Raw genomic sequence first — 19,615 nt, forward strand, 5'->3', positions numbered from 1 at the left:
TCCAAAAGCTTGTTCAACGGAAACAAAGTGTGTGCTAGATCTGGCAGGAATTTGTGGTAATAGTTCAGCAAGCCCAGGTATGATCGCAGCTGTTGGACGTTGGTTGGGGCTGGAGCTTTTACTAAAGCATCAACTTTGGCTTCCGTGGTGTGTATACCCTCTGCATCCACAAGGTGGCCACAAAACTCCAATTTAGGTACCATAAATTGGCATTTTGCCAAGTTCACTTTTAGACCCTGCTCTTGGAGTCTCGCCAACACAAGTTCCACGTTAAACTTGTGTTCCTGGTCCGTCAGGCCCGTGATGAGCATGTCATCTAACAGGCACTGTGTGAAAGGAATGTCCGCCAAAATCTCATCCATTTTGCGTTGCCAAATGGCGGGGGCGGAAGCTACACCAAACACCATCCGATTGTATTCATACAGTCCCTTGTGAGTGTTGATGGTTAGAAACTTGCGGGACGAAGGGTGGACCTCAAACTGTGAATAAGCTTGCCTGAGATCAAGCTTGGTGAACTTTTGACCCCCTGCAAGAGAGGCAAAAATGTCATCTACTCTGGGTAGTGGATACTGGTCTATCTCCAGTTGAGAATTTAGTGCCATGCGGAAATCGCCACAAATACGTATGTCCCCATTCGCTTTCTTTACTGGTACACCTGGTGATGCCCACTCGCTGTGTTCTACCTTTGAGATGACACCTTGTTCCTCCAGCCGGCTTAGTTCAGCTTCCACACCTGCTCGCAGTGCGAAAGGTACCGTCCGAGCTTTGAAGAACCTAGGCTGGGCGTTGGGTTTCAGCCTGAGTCTCACACAGTCATGCTTTATTTTCCCCAAATGGTTATCAAAGACTTGTGGGAATCGCTGTTTCAGGGATTCCACCCATCCCTCTTCATCCCCTGATGGGATGGTCACGGTGTTGCAGGGGTTAATGGCGATGTCTGGCATGCCAAAGTGAGCAATCCAGTCTCTCCCAAAGAGAGGGAGTCCCCCATGTTCTAGGATATATAATGGCATTCTCTTCGTCTGACCCTTGTAGGATACCTGTACTTTCACGTACCCCAGTGGGTGGAGTATCTGCTTTGAGTATGTCTGCAGTTTGATTGGTGTTGGACGGACAGTTGTTCGGATCAGAAGTTTTCTCCATTGTTTCTGGGTGATAACTGAAACTGCTGCTCCTGTGTCTACATCCATCTTGAGTTTCCTTCCACGGTTACCTCTACAGTCATTGCTGAGGGTGCTGAATGCATATGATGTATGTCCAATCTGTGGAGCACTTCCTCATCCTCTGATTCAGATGACGATGTATATCTTCCCACCATATATGCCTTTGTCCTGGTGTTCAGAGGTTGTTTATTTCGCACCTTCTTACTACGGCAGACTCGTTTCAGGTGGCCTGCCTTACCACAATTATGACAGAGCTGATCCTTAAACCGGCAGACTTTGTGATCATGGTCTGTATTCCCACAATGGTAGCAAGCTGACTCTCGGCTTGGTGAGGGTCTATTTTTACAGTTAGCTGCAGTTGGCTTGAGTGCTGTTCTGAAAACTTCCTCTTTAACCTCTTCCCTTCTGCTCTGGGGGTTCAATGCCTCTGTATCTTTCACAGCCATTTCCATCACTGAAGCTATCTCAATTGCCTTTGTAAGGGTAAGATCTTTCTCTGTTAACAGTCTAGACTCACTATTTAGTCCCATGACAAACTTATCCCTCAGTGCAGTCGGTAAATACTCCCCAAAAGAACAGGTTGAGGCTAGTCTGCGAAGGGCGAGCACATAAGCCTTAATATCTTCACCCTGCTGCTGCTGCCGCTGATAGAACCGGAATCTTTCTGCAATCTCTAGTGGTTTAAGGCTGGAAGTGATTCCCTAACAATGTCAGGAGCTCTGCCAAAGTCTTAGTTGCTGGTTTTTCAGGGAAAAGGAGATCCCTAAGCGTGTCATATGTCCTAGCACCAATCAGTGTCAGAAATACTGCTACTTGCCTGTCGCCTGGGATGGCATTTGCACAGAAATACTGTTCGAGTCTCTCAATCCAGGAATTCCAGGTTGTCTGTTCTCCATCAAAGTCACTTAATGTCCCGATCAATGACATTTTCCTGCTGGGCTCTGTGGGTGTTTGTATCCAGCTGACAATCCAGAGTTTTTTTTTTTTTTCTCTCTTTCTTTTCTCACACTCATAGTAACCTTGTAAATCCCATCCTCTTCGCCACTGTTATATTCTCCGTGTTGTGAGAGACACAGGACTCTGGTCTGGAACAACGGATGTTTATTCAGGACTCACTGTACACTACAACATGCATTACAGGACAGCTCTGTATATCAATACATCTCTTACATGTCTCTAAGATAGCCACTCTGCCCCTTGACCCTTGTCATCACTCCTGGGTGGAGCCAGCCTTAAAGAAACAGTACATGTGAAACTCTTCAGGTATAACAGTGTGTTTATTAAAAACAGCAGCAACGCGTTTTGTAGCTGCTGACTTTTAATAAACATAGAAGCGACTGGAGCTTCTCTTTAAGGTCAAATAATTCTGGTGAGTCATTTTGGTATAACATGAAGGAATGGGAAACACTGGAACTGAGGTGTTTTGGTTCTGAAAATACAAGAAAGATAATTTTTTTCTAAGTGTGATGATTCACTGGACTGTGGCTATTTGAAGGAGAACAGAGGACACATATTTGTTTTGTTTTGTGTTTTATGATCTTTTGGAAAAATTGTTTCAAAAGGTTTACATATTTATTCACAGATATTTTATTGTGATTATTTATGTACATTTTTGATGCATGATTAAAGTGGTTATAAAGGCTCACTAAACTTTGCATTATATACTGTACATCTACTATACAGGTGCATCTCCTAAAGTTAGAATATCATCAAAAAGTTAATTTATTTCAGTAATTCAATTCAAACAGTGAAACTCATATTTCTTATAGATGTGTTACACACAGAGTGATATAGTTCAAGCATTTCTTTCTTTTCATTTTGATGATTATAGCTTACAGCTAGTGAAAACCCAATTCAGTATCCCAGAAAATTAGAATTACATAAGATCAATAAAAAAAAGTATTTTTAATACAGAAATGTTGGCTTACTGAAAAGTATGTCCATGTACAGTATAGTATGAACTCAATATTTTGTCGGGGCTCCTTTTACATTAATTACTCAATACTTTGTCGGGGCTCATTTTACATTAATTACTGCTTCAATGCGGCATGGCATGGAGGCGATCAGCCTGTTGCACTGCTGAGGTGTTTTAGAATCCCAGGTTGCTTTGATAGAGGCTTTTAGCTTATCTGCAATGTTGGGTCTGGTGTCTCTGATCTTCCTCTTGAGAATACCCAACAGATTCTCTATGGGGTTTAGGTTAGGCGAGGTTGCTGGCCAAACAAGGACAGTGATACCATGGTCATTAAACCAGATATTGCTACTTTTGGCAGTGTGGCAGGTGCCAAGTCCTTCTGGAAAATGAAATCGGCATCTCCATAAAGCTGGTGAGCAGGGGGAAGCATGAAGTGCTCTTGAATTTCCTGGTAGAGCGCTGCACTGATTTTGGACTTGATAAAACATAGTGGACCAACACCAGAGATGTCATGGTTCCCCAAATCATCGCTGACTGTGGAAACTTCACACTGGACCTCATGCAACTTGGATTCAGTGCCTCTCCACTCTTCCTCCAGATTCTGGAACCTGGATTTCTAAATGAAATGCAAGATTTTCCACAATCCATGAAGATTTGGGGAGCTATGTCACAAAGTAAGAAAATTAGTATAAAGAAACATCTTTTAAACAACAGGTGAGACTTTTTGATAAAAGCAATTGTGAAGGAACATGAATATTAAATAAAATATGAGCGCTTAAATTGACACTTAACCTATGGTACATCATAAAACCTATCAATAAATGGTGTATTATATGTTGTTTATACTCACTCTGTCACTATGAAAATCGTTTTCGGCATTCTGTAATAACTCTGGTTGGCCTACTGCTCTCTATCTCCACCTTCTGTCCATGGCCCCAATTAGGTTAGGGATTTTGCAGCTGTAGTGGCAATTCTGCACATGCTCAGTTTTCAGTGAGTTTCTATGCGGAGCATTTCCTCCCTGTCACATCTGAGCAGCCCATGTGACTCTAAAGTCACAAATATGGGCGTATACACAGTGGTAAATGAAAGCCCCTCCCTCCCCATCCATGTCCACTAACCAGATAAACACAAAGAAGGTGCTTCACCTCCCTCTTTTTCTAAGACACGGGCAGGAGGGGCGCGGCACAGCCTGTGACTGGCAGGAATCCACCCACACCATTTTATTGCCAAAAAATAGTAAAGATTTAATTTAATAGTAAAGATTTAATTTCAAATATATATTTGTGTGCCCGTTTAAAACAGTTTATACATATGTTTTTATTTATTTTTACTTTGTATTCCAAAGGCTGTTTTTTTTTTTTTTTTTTTTTGAATATGTGACCAGCAGCAGAGGACTAGATACCCTTTATACCAATAAGGAAAAAAGGTACTTCATTTTTTTTTTATTATTATTAAAATAACTACAGTGCCATAATCCACATAAAGAAATAGAAGGGACAATGTAAATGAAACAGTGTGTGTTTAGTATGACTTTTATATCACTTTAAGAATGTTTAAAACTATAATATGTCAATTCTGCTGTAAATAGCCTGCCTGCGCAGAAGATTTTTTAATTTGGCTTTAATTCAGCTTTAACTGTTTGGCAATTTTGTGTTTAGGTAAAGTACCAGGAGGTCCAGTAAATCAAATCCCAGAGTCTTTGTTAGCAAAGAGTGTATTTGGTGTTAGTAAGGTAGAAGTGCAGAGCATGACCAGAAGACATGAAAAACATCCGTGACTTTAACATTTCTAAATATGGCTCTTCCTTATTTTTCCATATATTTGTATTGTGCGAAATATAAAGATTGGTTGGTTAACTACTAGAGGGAGGTCTGTGATTAATTCAGCCCCTTCAACCTATCATATATTATAAGGTTGCTATTGCTGGTTACCCAGCTGTCATGCGGATGCTTTAGTTTCAAGTTTAGAATGAAGGCTGCCATCTGTCCATTCCTCCCCAAAGCCATTTGTTTTTTGGCTGTAGGCACCATTTTTGATGTCTTGGAAACTATCAAGTATTGTACCCGCTGCTGATCTACAACCAGGCCAATGTTGTGGCTGTGGCTGATAAGCTGAAAGGAAAAATGACCATCTGTACCCCATCTCTTTCTCTGGTGGAGAGATCTCACTTCATTCTTGTTCTGATTGTTTCCATCAAAGAGAAAGTGAGGGGTGTGACAGTATTCACCGTCACTGGGATTTAAAGACAGATAAGTAATGGTTTGGATTGCTTCGTATTTGCCAGCAATATCTCCATATAGAAATATTAAGATTTATTCCTATTTGCCATGAAATCTGTAATTCCTAAATGCTGTGTACTGTATATTACATATCTTTCAAGTTCAGCAAGGTTTTCCCTTTTGTTTGTGTATTGGGAGGGAATGTGGATTGCCCTGTCTCATTGTAAGTGCTAATGACCTCCCATTGTTCTGTGTCTGGCTATTGTGTACATTGATTGTCCCCTGGGGGCTTCTGTCTCATTGCACATGGCAGTCCTTCTGGTCAAGCTATCCGACCAATCCCTGCTGACTCATTTTCAAGTCCTCATTTGCATGGCTAAGGAGGACCTGAAGGAGGACCACAGATACTTTACAATTGACCAATAGGAAAGCGGTTGTTGGGGGCGGGATGCTCCAAATTCTGTATATAAGTCTTGTTCAATAAAGTTTTTCGAGAGTTCCTTCAACCTCAATCTAGAGTTCTGTCTCTTATTGGGGGAATCTGCTGCAAGGGATTGCTATGTCCTCCATACTCCCTTGGATAATCCCTAAGCTCTTGCAAGAGCTTGTAATAGAGCTTGTTCTGCTGCACTCTCTGGGGAAAGAGATGTTCACCCACAGGAACCTGGAGCCTGGTCGTAGGTCCAGGGTGGGTAGGAGATTGCGAGACCCTAACCAAGCTGCGGCGGTTCGTGGGGTCTGAAGTGGGTATGGTGTCTGGTGGAGTGCTTGGAGCCCTCGGGAAGCACTAGGAGCATCTGTCAACGGAGGTACCCGGTCCGGGGTGCCCTGATCCGTTACAAGGGGAAACAAACAAACAAAAAAAAAGTAATAAAAAATATATATTTTTGTAGAGTCTACAAAGGTCAGGACCTCTATTGGGTTTATATTGCTGTCTGTTATGTCCCTATCGTGTCCTGGTGATGGATATGAGAATAGGGAGCGGGAAGGCTCAACAGAGACACTGGTGGCATTTAAAGCAGAGGTTCTAATACATCCCACACATATCAAAAACTGAACAAAAGCTGGTGGAATTGCTTTTGTAAAAGTGTACTTGCTTTTGTAAAAGTGTATGTAGAAGAATGGTGGGACGGGGATCAAGTGGCTGTACATGTTCCATATCAGTGTTGTAGTAAAGGTCACAGGATCTCAAAATGCAGGGGACTCCTGCAGCTGAGGAGTGTTGACATCTCTGCTCACTACATTGGTTCTGGGAAATGCCCTTTCCCAAGATAGCATGGCATACTTATATAATAAGTACCAGGGGTAAAGCAATATATTCACATACATTGGGCTCCCTTTATTTAAAAATATCTATTAGACGTGGTACCCCCCTCCCCCACCACTAACCTCAGCTTGTGAGGACAGTGGAATGTATGATAAAAAGAGCATAGTGTCCTCTACAAAAAAAGACGTGTCACCTTGGACACAATAAGACCAGCAGAAACCTGCTGTTACTTTGGTGTCATGTTTTTGTACTGAGATCAAAAGAATACATGTATCCTGAGTGTTAACAGCATCCATGCCCTGAAGGCCTTAATAACATGCATTACATATTTTTTTAGGTTCAATTGCTGACTCTACACACAAGGAACATGGAAAAGTGAAAATGTGGGTGGGGCTTGTCACTATTAGAAATGTGGGCAGGGTTTATCAGTATTGGAAATGTGGCAGTGTTGCCAACCTCCCGCAGAATTTTTTACTAACAAAACATGGAAGATTTACGGATGGAGCAAATTTTTTACTGACAACCTGAAAAATTACAGAATGTCTAATGAAAACAAAGACAACCGATATTTAAACAGTATAAATACAATATGGAAACACTGACAATACACATTACAAGTAATTTGCTTGGTTTTCACTTAAAAAGTCAACACAGCATGACAAATGATTGTCCCTGATATTTACAGACAGTTGTAAAAAATCACAGATTTTTACAAACTGTCCGTAAATCTACTGAAATGTGGGCGAGGCATGTCACTATTGGAATTGTGAGCGTGGCCTGTCACTATGGGAAATGTTGGCGGGGCTTGTAATTATTAAAAAAAGGGGGGTGGGGTTTGTCCCTATTGGAAATGTGGATGGGACCTATCACTATTATATATGTGGGTGGGGCCCCTCACAATTGGAAATGTGGGCAGGGCCTGTGACTATTAGAAATGTGGTCGGGGCTTGTCATTACAAAATGTACTCAGGGCCTAGCCACATGTTTGTGACAGGCCCCACCCACATGTTTGTAAACAGTGACAGGCCCCACCCACATGTTTGTAAACAGTGACAGGCCCCGCCCACATGTTTGTAAACCGTGACATGCCACATCCACATGTATGTAAACCGTGACACGCCGCATCCACATGTTTGTAAACCGTGACACGCCACATCCCCATGTTTGTAAACCGTGACACGGCACATCCCCATGTTTGTAAACAGTGACACGCCACATCCACATGTTTGTAAACCGTTACAGGCCCCCTCCCACATGTTTGTAAATCGTGACACGCCACATCCACATATTTGTAAACCGTGACACGCCACTTCCACATGTTTGTAAACCGTTACAGGCCCCCTCCCACATGTTTTAAACCATGACACGCCACATCCACATGTTTTAAACCGTGACACACCAGACACCACATCCACATGTTTGTAAACAGTGACACGCCACATCCACATGTTTGTAAACCGTGACACTCCACATCCACATGTTTGTAAACCGTGACACTCCACATCCACATGTTTGTAAACCGTGACACGCCGCATCCACATGTTTGTAAATTGTGACACGCCCCCTCCCACATGTCTGTAAACCGTGACAGGCCCCCCTCCCACATGGTTGGGTTGTAAACTGTGAAAGGCCCCGCCCATGTTTGTAAATAAAATGTAGGCGGGCATCCCCCACATGTTTGTAAACAGTGGCAGGTCCCACCCATATATTTGTAAACAGTGATAGGTCCCTCTGTGGAATTGTGGGAGTAAAACCTTTCACTTATACAGAAGACACACCCCGTGATTTAGATAAGGGGGGAGGGGGGGGGGTTTGAGTTTGGGGATTTACTGTTGATAAATTTAAAAAGTCTAACATGAAAGATGGTAACAAAGGTGGATGAAGCCTTAAAACTGGCTAAAATTTCACTTTAAAAACCACCTAACTTTGATACATTTACATTTCTAAAACTATTTTTTTTACATGTTTGTTTTGTGTTCCTTTGTTGTATCCTAGTAATCCCACAGCTCCTACATGTGTGACAGGAAGTCAGGTAAATCTGGGAATGTAGTCACTGAGAGGAGACACATTCCCACCTGCTTTGAAAAGTTCACTGATACTATAGGGTGTTGGCTGCAAAAAGAGCCAGCAGGAAGTTGAAAACCATTCAGCTGTTCAGAATGAGGAGATCAAGGCCTCTATAATTTGTCCAGAGAAAATCTATTGAGTGCTGCCTCCTGTCGCCGTGTGGGCTGGGAGAGGAAGGCAGACATACGTGTACCTCCCGACGCCGTGTGGGCATGGGAGAAGGACTGCTGCCTCCTGTCGCCGTGTGGGCTGGGAGAGGGGGACAGTCGGATGTGTGCCTCCCGACAAGCTGGTGAGCATGGGAGAAGACCCCCTAAAGCGATGTGAAGCTAAGGAGGGTAACCAAGAGTGAAGACGTCTCAAAGGTGAGAAGACGAAGTGTTTCTGTGTGAAAGAAAACAAAGGGACATGTTCAATGGACAATGTTTGTGCTGTGTGAAAAGCAAACAAATGGACATTTGAGTGTCTGCTGTAGGATCAGCAGTGTCGGCCCAACAGTAGGTTGGAAAGACTTCTTAGGTAGGTTCCAGCGTGAGAAGGTAGCCGCCCACAGAGGCAAGGATTTATTTTGTCTTTTATTTTATTTTGATGTTTTTGCTGCATGCACTGGTATGAAGAAAATTGACCTAATAAACCAAACTATTGTTTTCAACCTCTGCTCGGCTATCTCTCTGTGAAAACGCACCCCCAAAGGGGTCACCCATACGCCTACCACCGAGCTAATCCCTTACACATGGCATTTCTCAGGGCGGTTTTCCTGGTGGTGAATACAATAGACCATATCTTTACCCTGTGTGTTGTACTGCTTTATGTAGTCTGTGCTGGAAGTCTCTGTGATTGGGCAACAACACAGGGATGAAATTACATAACAGGAGGATCCCAATCAAGGACCTCCATGGCAGGAACATCGGGTAGTTGCAGAATTAGAAATATTGAACATTTGTTTATATTACAATTTTATGGTTAGGTTAAGAATTTTAACAAATAGTCTACTGAGGAATATTTATTTTATTGTGCTCAACAAGTTAGGCCCCTTTCATTCCAGCACACCGTTTTTCAGGCGGACCCGATCGGACCAACCATTGTTCTCTATGGGGCGACCGATGTCAGCAGACATGTGTCCACTGACACCCACCGGGCATCCAATCTGATTAAATTTGCTAAAAACAGATCTTTGTATAGATACGTTTGCCATCTGTACAGCAGATCGGATCTGATGATAATGGGATGGAAATGGACATGCAGTCCGTTTCTGTTCAACCGCTTCATAGAGGATACCGGGCTGTGTCCACAGACACGGACCCGTCATCCGCCTGCTCAGCCGGGATCAGTGGAGAGATCCCCCGCTGAGCAGGTGTATCTGCTTGGACAGATCCGCTTCGTCTGAAGGGGCCTTAAACTAAAATATGCTGAGGGTTTAAAACATTTGTAACAATATTTTTTTTAAAAATGAAAAACGCAAGCATGTGTAGCACCACCCCCGCAGGAGCTGCTGATTAGATTATTGGGTCTACGTCCTGCCTAACAACCCACAGAATTGGCTCGAACCCTCCCTAGGCACAACTGACCCAGAATAGGACTGGAATACCAAATGGCTACACAGATTGGAATATAACACTTCAATAAATAATAATGACCTGTTACCTCTCTCCAGCTGCAGTCCTTCTGGGTAATACAAGGTGACCACACACAAGCTTGCTTTTAAACAGGAAAGTTATTTACTGTGAATCAAATAAACAGTTTCGATACAGTAAAATATGACTTTTTAAAAGGATATACTAATTAATTAATCAAAGATAAGATAAATACTGTGATATCACTCCTCAAGGGCACATTAATTGTTTCAGGAAATGTCTCAGAGCCTATAGGACCGCCATCTTAATCACTATTATACTTTTGGAGATAAGGCTCAGCATTCAGTTAGACACAGTATCAGAATGTCAGACCTATCTGAGTCCGCTGTTTCTTCTCTATATCTTCGCTAGCAACGTTGGTGCACTCGCAATTTGTAATCCACATTGAGGATGGGTGATCAATAGAGAGAATGGCAGCAAACAGTTAGTAATCACCGCGGGGTGTCTGTGCAGGATTGCCGGTAAAACTTCTGTGAGAGATGTACTGGGCCACCTGGTATATTGCCTTCTACTACTCTAAGGCTAATCCTGACTAAAGTTACTTCTTTGATAGATAGAGTCAGTTTTTGGGCAGGTGCCCTCTCACCAACAGGACTGTCTCCCAGGAAGCCTCCGCTGCTGTCTCAGTCTCCGGCCTCTGTCACCAGCCGCGCTAGGTATTTGGGGTGGATGAGTCTGGTCTCTGTAGAACATCGATGGGACCTCCAGGAGGGATCCTCTACTGGAGATGAAACACTGCAACTTAGTCACTTAAGGCCCAGGAGTTTCGGCCTAGCATACAGCATCAGCCCACAGCACTGGCATCCTGCTTGTCTCACTGTGTCTTTCCCAAGAGAGTGAGCCTGGCTCCTCCCTTCCTTTATAAAGCTTCCCCCAGAAGGCTGTGCGGTGCAGCAGTGCACCCTGGTATTCTCAAAGCACTATGGGCGATGAAGACTGCTCAACTTCCTGAAAGGAAAATAACATCAAAAGACATTCCATAGCCGCTGCAATGTGTCCTTTTGGCCACTAGATGGAGCCGAGTTCCTCTCAAATGTCAAGCAGCAGTCTTTTAGAACTTGTATAATGGAAGACCCCGCTACACACTCCCCCCACTTGAGAAACTTTGGTCCCCAAAGAGGACAACAGCATGTACTCCAGTGCATATGTTGGCAGTACACAAAAAAAAACATTAACATATGCATAACAGGGAATCATCTTCCTTTTCATAAGCAGAGTTCAAACTTAACAACTGCATATTACAACACAGGTTCGACATAGGAACCTCCCACCAATTGTCAGGGGAGGGAAGGTAATTCTGTTCACAGACCCCTGACACTTGAGTGGCTTGTACAGATGTGCCTGGGGGTGAGCTAGGGTTGTCCTCCACCAAATCTGCGGTGGAAGAACTAGGCTGATCAAGAGTTCGTTTGGAAGTAAAGATAGCCTCTTCTGAGCATTCACCCAATTGGTCATAGGTCAGTCTTTTGGGCGGGTGAATGACTCTTCTTTCCCTCTGTTCTTTGGGATGCACGATCTCAGAGGTACTAGGACCAGCCACTTCTGGGGATTCTTCAATGTCCTCCTCCTCATGTTCCAACACACAGGAATCTGATGCTTCAAGAGCGGTCAGTTCTTCTTCAGAGGAAGGTGCAACCTCCTCCTCAGGATCTTCATCATCAACTACTTCTTCTGGAAGCATGTGGAAAGGTATGAATTCGGGGGCTTCCGCCCGAAGGGTTCCTCTGTCAGCCAATTCGGATGAAGACAGGGAGGCAGGTGTGGGTTCTGGTAACTGAGACGACCACATCCAGTCAGGTACCTCCTCTTCATCTTCCAGATCTTCAGATGGAGAATTTCCCTCCCTCACATCTGGGAGTGTCGACTGAGATCTGGTGACTGGTCTGGACAGGCGAGAGGTCGAAGGGGTCTCTGGCGAATCTACGACAGGAGGCATGCGAACTGCTTCAGAGAGAGGCAGTAAATGGTTCCTATGCCAAGTCTTCAATGGACCCACACTTCCTTCAGGCCGAATTTGATACACAGGGAGGTTTGGTAGTTGCTTGCAGATAACATAAGGTTGGGACTTCCAGCGGTCTGCCAACTTGTGTTTTCCCGGGACACCCAAGTTCCTCAACAATACCCTGTCCCCTGGTTGCAAGTCTTGGATCCGAACTTTTAAGTCGAAATTCCTTTTATTCCTCAGTCCACGTTGATCAGATGTGGCCTGAGCTTTATCATAGGCCGATTTCAGACTCTTCCGCAGTCGGTCCACATATCCCTTGTGCGATGCTGAAGAGGTGTGATCGGGCGAGATGCCAAAGGCCAAATCCACTGGCAATCGAGCCTCTCGTCCAAACATTAGACGATAAGGGGAATATCCAGTAGCATCACTGACAGTACTGTTGTAGGCATGCACAATGGCAGCTACATGTTTGCCCCAATGCTGTTTCTTCTCTGAGCTTAAAGTCCCCAACATGTCCAAAAGAGTCCTGTTAAATCTTTCCGGCTGGGCATCCCCTTGTGGATGGTAGGGAGTAGTTCTAGTCTTTTGGATGCCTAACAGATCTAACAGTCTCTTGATCAGTCTGCTTTCAAAGTCTCTTCCCTGATCTGAATGGAGGCGTTGTGGTAACCCATAGTGTACAAAGAACTTTTCTACAAGAACTTTGGCTACTGTAGAGGCCTTCTGATCCCTTGTTGGGAATGCTTGGGCGTATCTGGTAAAATGGTCTGTTACCACAAGGACATTCCCTTGGCCACTCAGATCAGGCTCTAGGCAAAGGAAATCAATGCACACCAGTTCCATGGGTCCCTGGCTTTGCAGATGGCCCATTGGGGCTGCTTGACGTGGCAGAGTCTTCCTTTGTATACATCGGACACAAGAATGACAGTATCCTTCAACTTCGGCCCTCATACAGGGCCAGTAGAACCTGTCTCTGACAAGCTGAAAAGTTCTTTCAGGTCCCAGATGGCCATGATTATCATGAAGAGCAGCCAGAACTCTCTCCCTGTATTTAGCTGGTAAGAACAGTTGCCACTTCTCCTCCAGATCTTCAGATGGGCCTCTTCGGTAGGCCACCCCTTCTCGGATCTGTAACCGGGTCCACTCTCTATGCAACAGACGGGCCCCCTGAGGAGAGTCGGTGAGAAGCAACTCAGGGCGCTGGATCTCCAAGGCTTCCAAAAGAAGTTTTCCCAGAGGGTCTTCCAGCTGCTCCTTCCTCAAGTCCCTTTTGGACAGCCGGGGTAAATCTTCCCCTTCAACCTGGGTCACCCTGCAATAGTATTTGGGTACTCCGACAGCCGAAACCCCAATCTCTTCGGCTCTTGATCCTCCTCTGGATCGAAGTTCAGTTCCCTGATATAGGGCACGCACCCCTTCTGGAGCCAAATGGGTCCATTCTTCATCAGGTTCGTGTGGTGCATGCAACCTTCTGGATAGGGCATCTGCATCCCTGTTCCCGATTCCTGGCCGATACTTCAGGCTGAAGTTGAAGCTAGAGAGGGCAGCCAACCATCTGTGTCCTGTTGCATCCAGCTTAGCTGTAGTCAACAGATAGGTAAGGGGATTATTATCCGTCTTGACAATGAATTCAGCTCCGTACAGGTAATCTTTCAGTTTGTCGACCACTGCCCACTTTAAGGCCAGGAATTCAAGTTTGTGGGTAGGATAATTCCTTTCAGCAGGTAGTAGACTCCTGCTCACGTAGGCTACGGGTCGCAGGTGGCCCCCATGTTCCTGGTAGAGTACCCCACCCAGCCCATCTCGGCTGGCATCGACATGTAGTTCATATGGTTTCGTGGGGTCTGCGTAGGCCAACACAGGGGCAGTGGTTAGATTCTTTTTCAACTGAATGAAAGCCCCTTCACATTCTGGGGTCCACTGATCCTGGATGGACTCCTTGGCCTTCCGGGGTCCCATGGTGGACTTCATTGGCTTGACCAGTTCAGGAACGTCATCTTCTTCGTTCTTTAGTAACTCATTGAGGGGTCGGGCAATCTTGGCGAACCCCTCTACAAACCTCCTGTAATAGGAGCAAAAACCCAGGAACGACCGAAGTTCGGTCACATTTGTAGGTCTCGGCCAGGAGGCGACAGCATCCAGCTTGTCCGGGTCGGTGGCCACCCCTTCTTCAGACACGATGTGGCCCAGGTAATGGACCGAGGACTGATAGAATTGGCACTTCTCAGGAGAAAGTTTCAGGCCTTCTTCATGTAGCCTCTTCAGGACCTTTTCCAACCTCTCCTCGTGTTCTTCCAAAGTTCTGCCAAACACGATAACATCATCCAAGTATACCAGTACCTCTATCAAATTCATATCTCCAACGGTCCTTTCCATCAGCCTTTGGAAGGTAGCAGGGGCCCCTGACAATCCCTGAGGCATGCGATTGAACTCAAAGAACCCCACAGGGGTGATGAAGGCTGTCTTCTCCCGATCTTCAGGGTGCATGGGGATCTGATAATACCCACTCTTTAAGTCCATCACACTGAACCACTTCGCCCCTGACAGGCTCTGTAGGGCGTCTTCGATTCGAGGAGTGGTATACTGGTCTGGGATGGTTCTTCTGTTCAGTGTTCGGTAGTCGATACAAAGCCTCAGAGATCCGTTTTTCTTCCGGACTACCACTATCGGAGAAGCATATGGGCTCCTGGATTCTCGAATAACCCCAGTCTTCTTGAGTTCCGCCAGCTGCTGACGTAGATCTTCTAAGTCACCTAAGGGAACTCGCCGGACTCTTTCTCGGAAAGGTTTGTCCTCACTCAGGCGGATCTTATGAGTGGCACTCCTGGCGCATCCCACGTCGAACTCAGCCCTAGAAAATATTCCTCGCCATCCAGCAAGTTGTGCCTTGGCCCTCTTCACCCATTCTGGTGGGAGGGCAGCGTTTCCAGAGCAGAGCTCTTCTATAACATCTTCACCCCTTCCCTCCTCTTTAAGATCAGATGGGACAACTGGGGTAGCCGGGTTAACTTGGCCCAACAGCACTCTGGCCGGTACCTTCACCGGTGTAGTAGAGGTGTTTCTGACACTCACTAAAACCCTTCCATGGTTTTTCTGTAACACCTTCAAAGGGATCACTTCAGGGATTACTTCTATCCCTCTCTCCTCTTCCTGTGGACCTGATTCAAAGATGATAAAAGGGCCCGGCTGTTTCCATGTGAGTTTAACGGAAGCTTTCAGACAAGCCACCTCTCCTGGCTGCAAGACCTTTTCCCTTCTGTCCAACTTCCAGAGTCTTCCAACTCCTTCTGCAGGAGTCTCTTGCTCCAATACTAATCGTTGATAGGCCTGCCGTAGCATGGGGTGAATCCTTGGCGCTGGAGCATCCTGTCCCTGGACCAGTTGTGTCAGGAGGCGCCTTACTAGGTCAGTGTTGGTCCCTACGATGAGAGAGCTTTTGTTGGCCCCTGGCGGACGAGGACAGACCACCGCTAGGGTGTCGAAGGTTTCAGCTTCACCAGCCACTGATGGGTCAAAGGTCAACTTGATTGGCAGATACCCGTCATAGGGAAAACTTTGAGTCCCGATACCCCATATCTCCAGATCTTCCAACTTCTGCAGAGGTAGATGGGTAAGGTGTTTATCATAGAAGTCTCTATACAGAAGAGTCACTTGGGCCCCAGTGTCAAGGAGGGCTCTTGTGTAAATTCCTTCTACCTGGACAGAGACTACAGGGGAAGGCCCGACCAAGTTAGTTGGGAATTCTCTTGAAGTGGCCTTGTTGTCTGATTCAGTTCTCTGCACCCAGGCTCTTTTCTTTTTTTTTCTTCTGGACTTCAGTCCCCTCTGGGCCCGGTGTGCATTGATTTTCCTTCTCTCAGTAGCCTGGAGTATAGAACTAGGGGCGTTGTACCTGGATCTGACTCCCTGACTCAGATTCCCTGAATCATTGAGTCTCTTGGATTCCCTTGAAACTGGCGGGCACCCGGTCGACTCCTTCACGGGTGCCCTCTGAAGTTTTTCCGCTGGCTTGCGAGGTTCTGAGGCGACATTTCCTGGGCTGGGACATACTCCTCTAACATGTCCTACTCCCCCACAGTTGAAACAAGTTAGCGATCTCCTAGGTCTCGGTTCCGGGTCTACTCTAAGGTTAGAAGGTTTATCCGGCTTCTCTGACACGTTCCCATCAGGTAGAGTAGATGCCTGACTAGTCAGGATGGACACCATTTCTATCAACTGGGACACCTGGGTCTTTAGGAGTTCAACTTGCGAGTCACTTTCTTTTGCACTTATCACTCTGACACGAGCAGTTGAGTCAAACTGCCGACTCTTCCTTTTGTTGTCTAACATGACCTCTTCTTCTCTGACCATTCGGATCAGGTCAGGGTATTCCAGAATGCCACCATCTTGGCGAGTTCGCAACAGTATGGCAATGGGATCTAAGGGTTGAGCCCCTCTCAGCACCTGCCGTGCACGAGTCTCATCTACCTTCCGGGGGTCTATCCCTTTCTTTATCAAGATCTGGTGGATGATCTTATCTAGGCGTCTAATAAATTCGGACAACTTCTCTTCCTCTTCTTGGTAACAGTGGTCTAACTGGTAAAGAAGTTCAGCCACGTTCTCCGTCCGACCAAATACATCTTGTAGAATGTCTAGATAATCCTGTGCAGTACAGTTCTTTTTGCTTAGCTTGAGATTACGTACGGCCTCTAGTGCAGGTCCCTTTAAACTTTCTGTGATTCTCTGTTTCTTGTGCTGTTCTGGTACCTCCCACTCTTCCAAAGCCTGAGTGGCGGTATCTAACCACTCTTCAAACCCATCTTCTGTCGAAGGCACAGGCTGTTTCCCAGAGAATGTCCTGAGCTTCCTATATTCAGTCATCAGATAGTTTGGGGAGTCCTTACTACATTTTGCTACGATTTCCCCGAGAACAGCACACAGTTCTGAGCTAAAGGTAGACAAAGGTGGTGACTCTGGACTCCCTTCTTGGACACCTTTTTCTTTGCTGGATCCCCCAGGAGTGGTGGATGAGGGACCTTCAGTAAGGACTTCTGGATGTATTAAGAAAAGTTCTGTTTGGTCAGTAGTCTTTACACTGGTTCCCTTAAAGTAATCAGGGACCCCCTTCCTCCACTCACACAATGCATACGTGTGTGGAACGGTGGTGTCTGTCTTTATGTCAGTCACCCAGAATTTCCTGTCTGTGGACAGTGCCCTTAAAACTGGGAGGAGTTTTTCCTCAGTCCAGACCTCTCCCTTGATTTCAACCACCAGGCCATTTTCCACTACGACATTCTCTTCCCTGCACCACTCGGCTGCAGCGGTAGGATCCATTTCTGCGTTGAGGGGGATTCTGTGGCTGAGAGGGTTGTGTTGCAGGACTGTAGATGATCCCGGACGAGCCCCCACGTGTAGCACCACCCCCGCAGGAGCTGCTGATTAGATTATTGGGTCTACGTCCTGCCTAACAACCCACAGAATTGGCTCGAACCCTCCCTAGGCACAACTGACCCAGAATAGGACTGGAATACCAAATGGCTACACAGATTGGAATATAACACTTCAATAAATAATAATGACCTGTTACCTCTCTCCAGCTGCAGTCCTTCTGGGTAATACAAGGTGACCACACACAAGCTTGCTTTTAAACAGGAAAGTTATTTACTGTGAATCAAATAAACAGTTTCGATACAGTAAAATATGACTTTTTAAAAGGATATACTAATTAATTAATCAAAGATAAGATAAATACTGTGATATCACTCCTCAAGGGCACATTAATTGTTTCAGGAAATGTCTCAGAGCCTATAGGACCGCCATCTTAATCACTATTATACTTTTGGAGATAAGGCTCAGCATTCAGTTAGACACAGTATCAGAATGTCAGACCTATCTGAGTCCGCTGTTTCTTCTCTATATCTTCGCTAGCAACGTTGGTGCACTCGCAATTTGTAATCCACATTGAGGATGGGTGATCAATAGAGAGAATGGCAGCAAACAGTTAGTAATCACCGCGGGGTGTCTGTGCAGGATTGCCGGTAAAACTTCTGTGAGAGATGTACTGGGCCACCTGGTATATTGCCTTCTACTACTCTAAGGCTAATCCTGACTAAAGTTACTTCTTTGATAGATAGAGTCAGTTTTTGGGCAGGTGCCCTCTCACCAACAGGACTGTCTCCCAGGAAGCCTCCGCTGCTGTCTCAGTCTCCGGCCTCTGTCACCAGCCGCGCTAGGTATTTGGGGTGGATGAGTCTGGTCTCTGTAGAACATCGATGGGACCTCCAGGAGGGATCCTCTACTGGAGATGAAACACTGCAACTTAGTCACTTAAGGCCCAGGAGTTTCGGCCTAGCATACAGCATCAGCCCACAGCACTGGCATCCTGCTTGTCTCACTGTGTCTTTCCCAAGAGAGTGAGCCTGGCTCCTCCCTTCCTTTATAAAGCTTCCCCCAGAAGGCTGTGCGGTGCAGCAGTGCACCCTGGTATTCTCAAAGCACTATGGGCGATGAAGACTGCTCAACTTCCTGAAAGGAAAATAACATCAAAAGACATTCCATAGCCGCTGCAATGTGTCCTTTTGGCCACTAGATGGAGCCGAGTTCCTCTCAAATGTCAAGCAGCAGTCTTTTAGAACTTGTATAATGGAAGACCCCGCTACACATGTTAAACTCACCTGCTTTGTGCAATGGTTTTTGGGTCCCCTGCTGATGGTCCCAGCTCCTCCCCACTGCCAAGTGCGCCCAATAGCAAGCCTCTTGCTATGGGGGCACTCAAGCAGGCTTGTTTCTGTGCTGCACTCCTGTGAATGGATATTGTCCATTCACACACAGAGCACGACAGACCAACACTTAAGCCACAAAATGAAGGACCACCGCCAAAACAGAGAGCTTGGAAAGCAAAGGAGCCATATCCAGAGATGCGTCGTACACAAATTGCAGCCCCTGGACCAACTGGTCTGCCAGCTCAACGTAAGCAGGGGGAACTGCCCACTATCCAAACTGTGGCGCAAAAGTTTTGCCCACTCAATTCGTGTTTGGGACACCAGGGCAGTGGCCAGGACTGGCCGCAATGCTGAACTGGCAATAGTAAGCATGTTGTGGGCCACAGACTCTGCTTTTCTGTCAGCCGGGTCTTTAAAAGTCGTGGATTCCTCCACCAGAGTCATGGTTGCCTTATTGAACCTGGAAATAGGAGGGTCCACCACCAGTGGAACAGTTCACTTCTTCAGATACCGCACCGCAAAAGGTTTAGGGACCACAAAGGGGCATTTGGGCGCTCCCAATCCTTGTAAACAAATTTGTCAAAATAGGTAATAAGGAAATGCTTTGGCCGAACAAGACGGTGAGTGCCAAAGGGGGCGGCCACGTCTGCAGCTGCTTCAGCAGCATCCTCCATTTTTAACATTTCACGCACTGAAGTAAT

This window comes from Pelophylax lessonae (genome assembly GCF_965119305.1).
Source record: "Pelophylax lessonae genome assembly, chromosome: 7".
Lineage (NCBI taxonomy): Eukaryota > Metazoa > Chordata > Amphibia > Anura > Ranidae > Pelophylax > Pelophylax lessonae.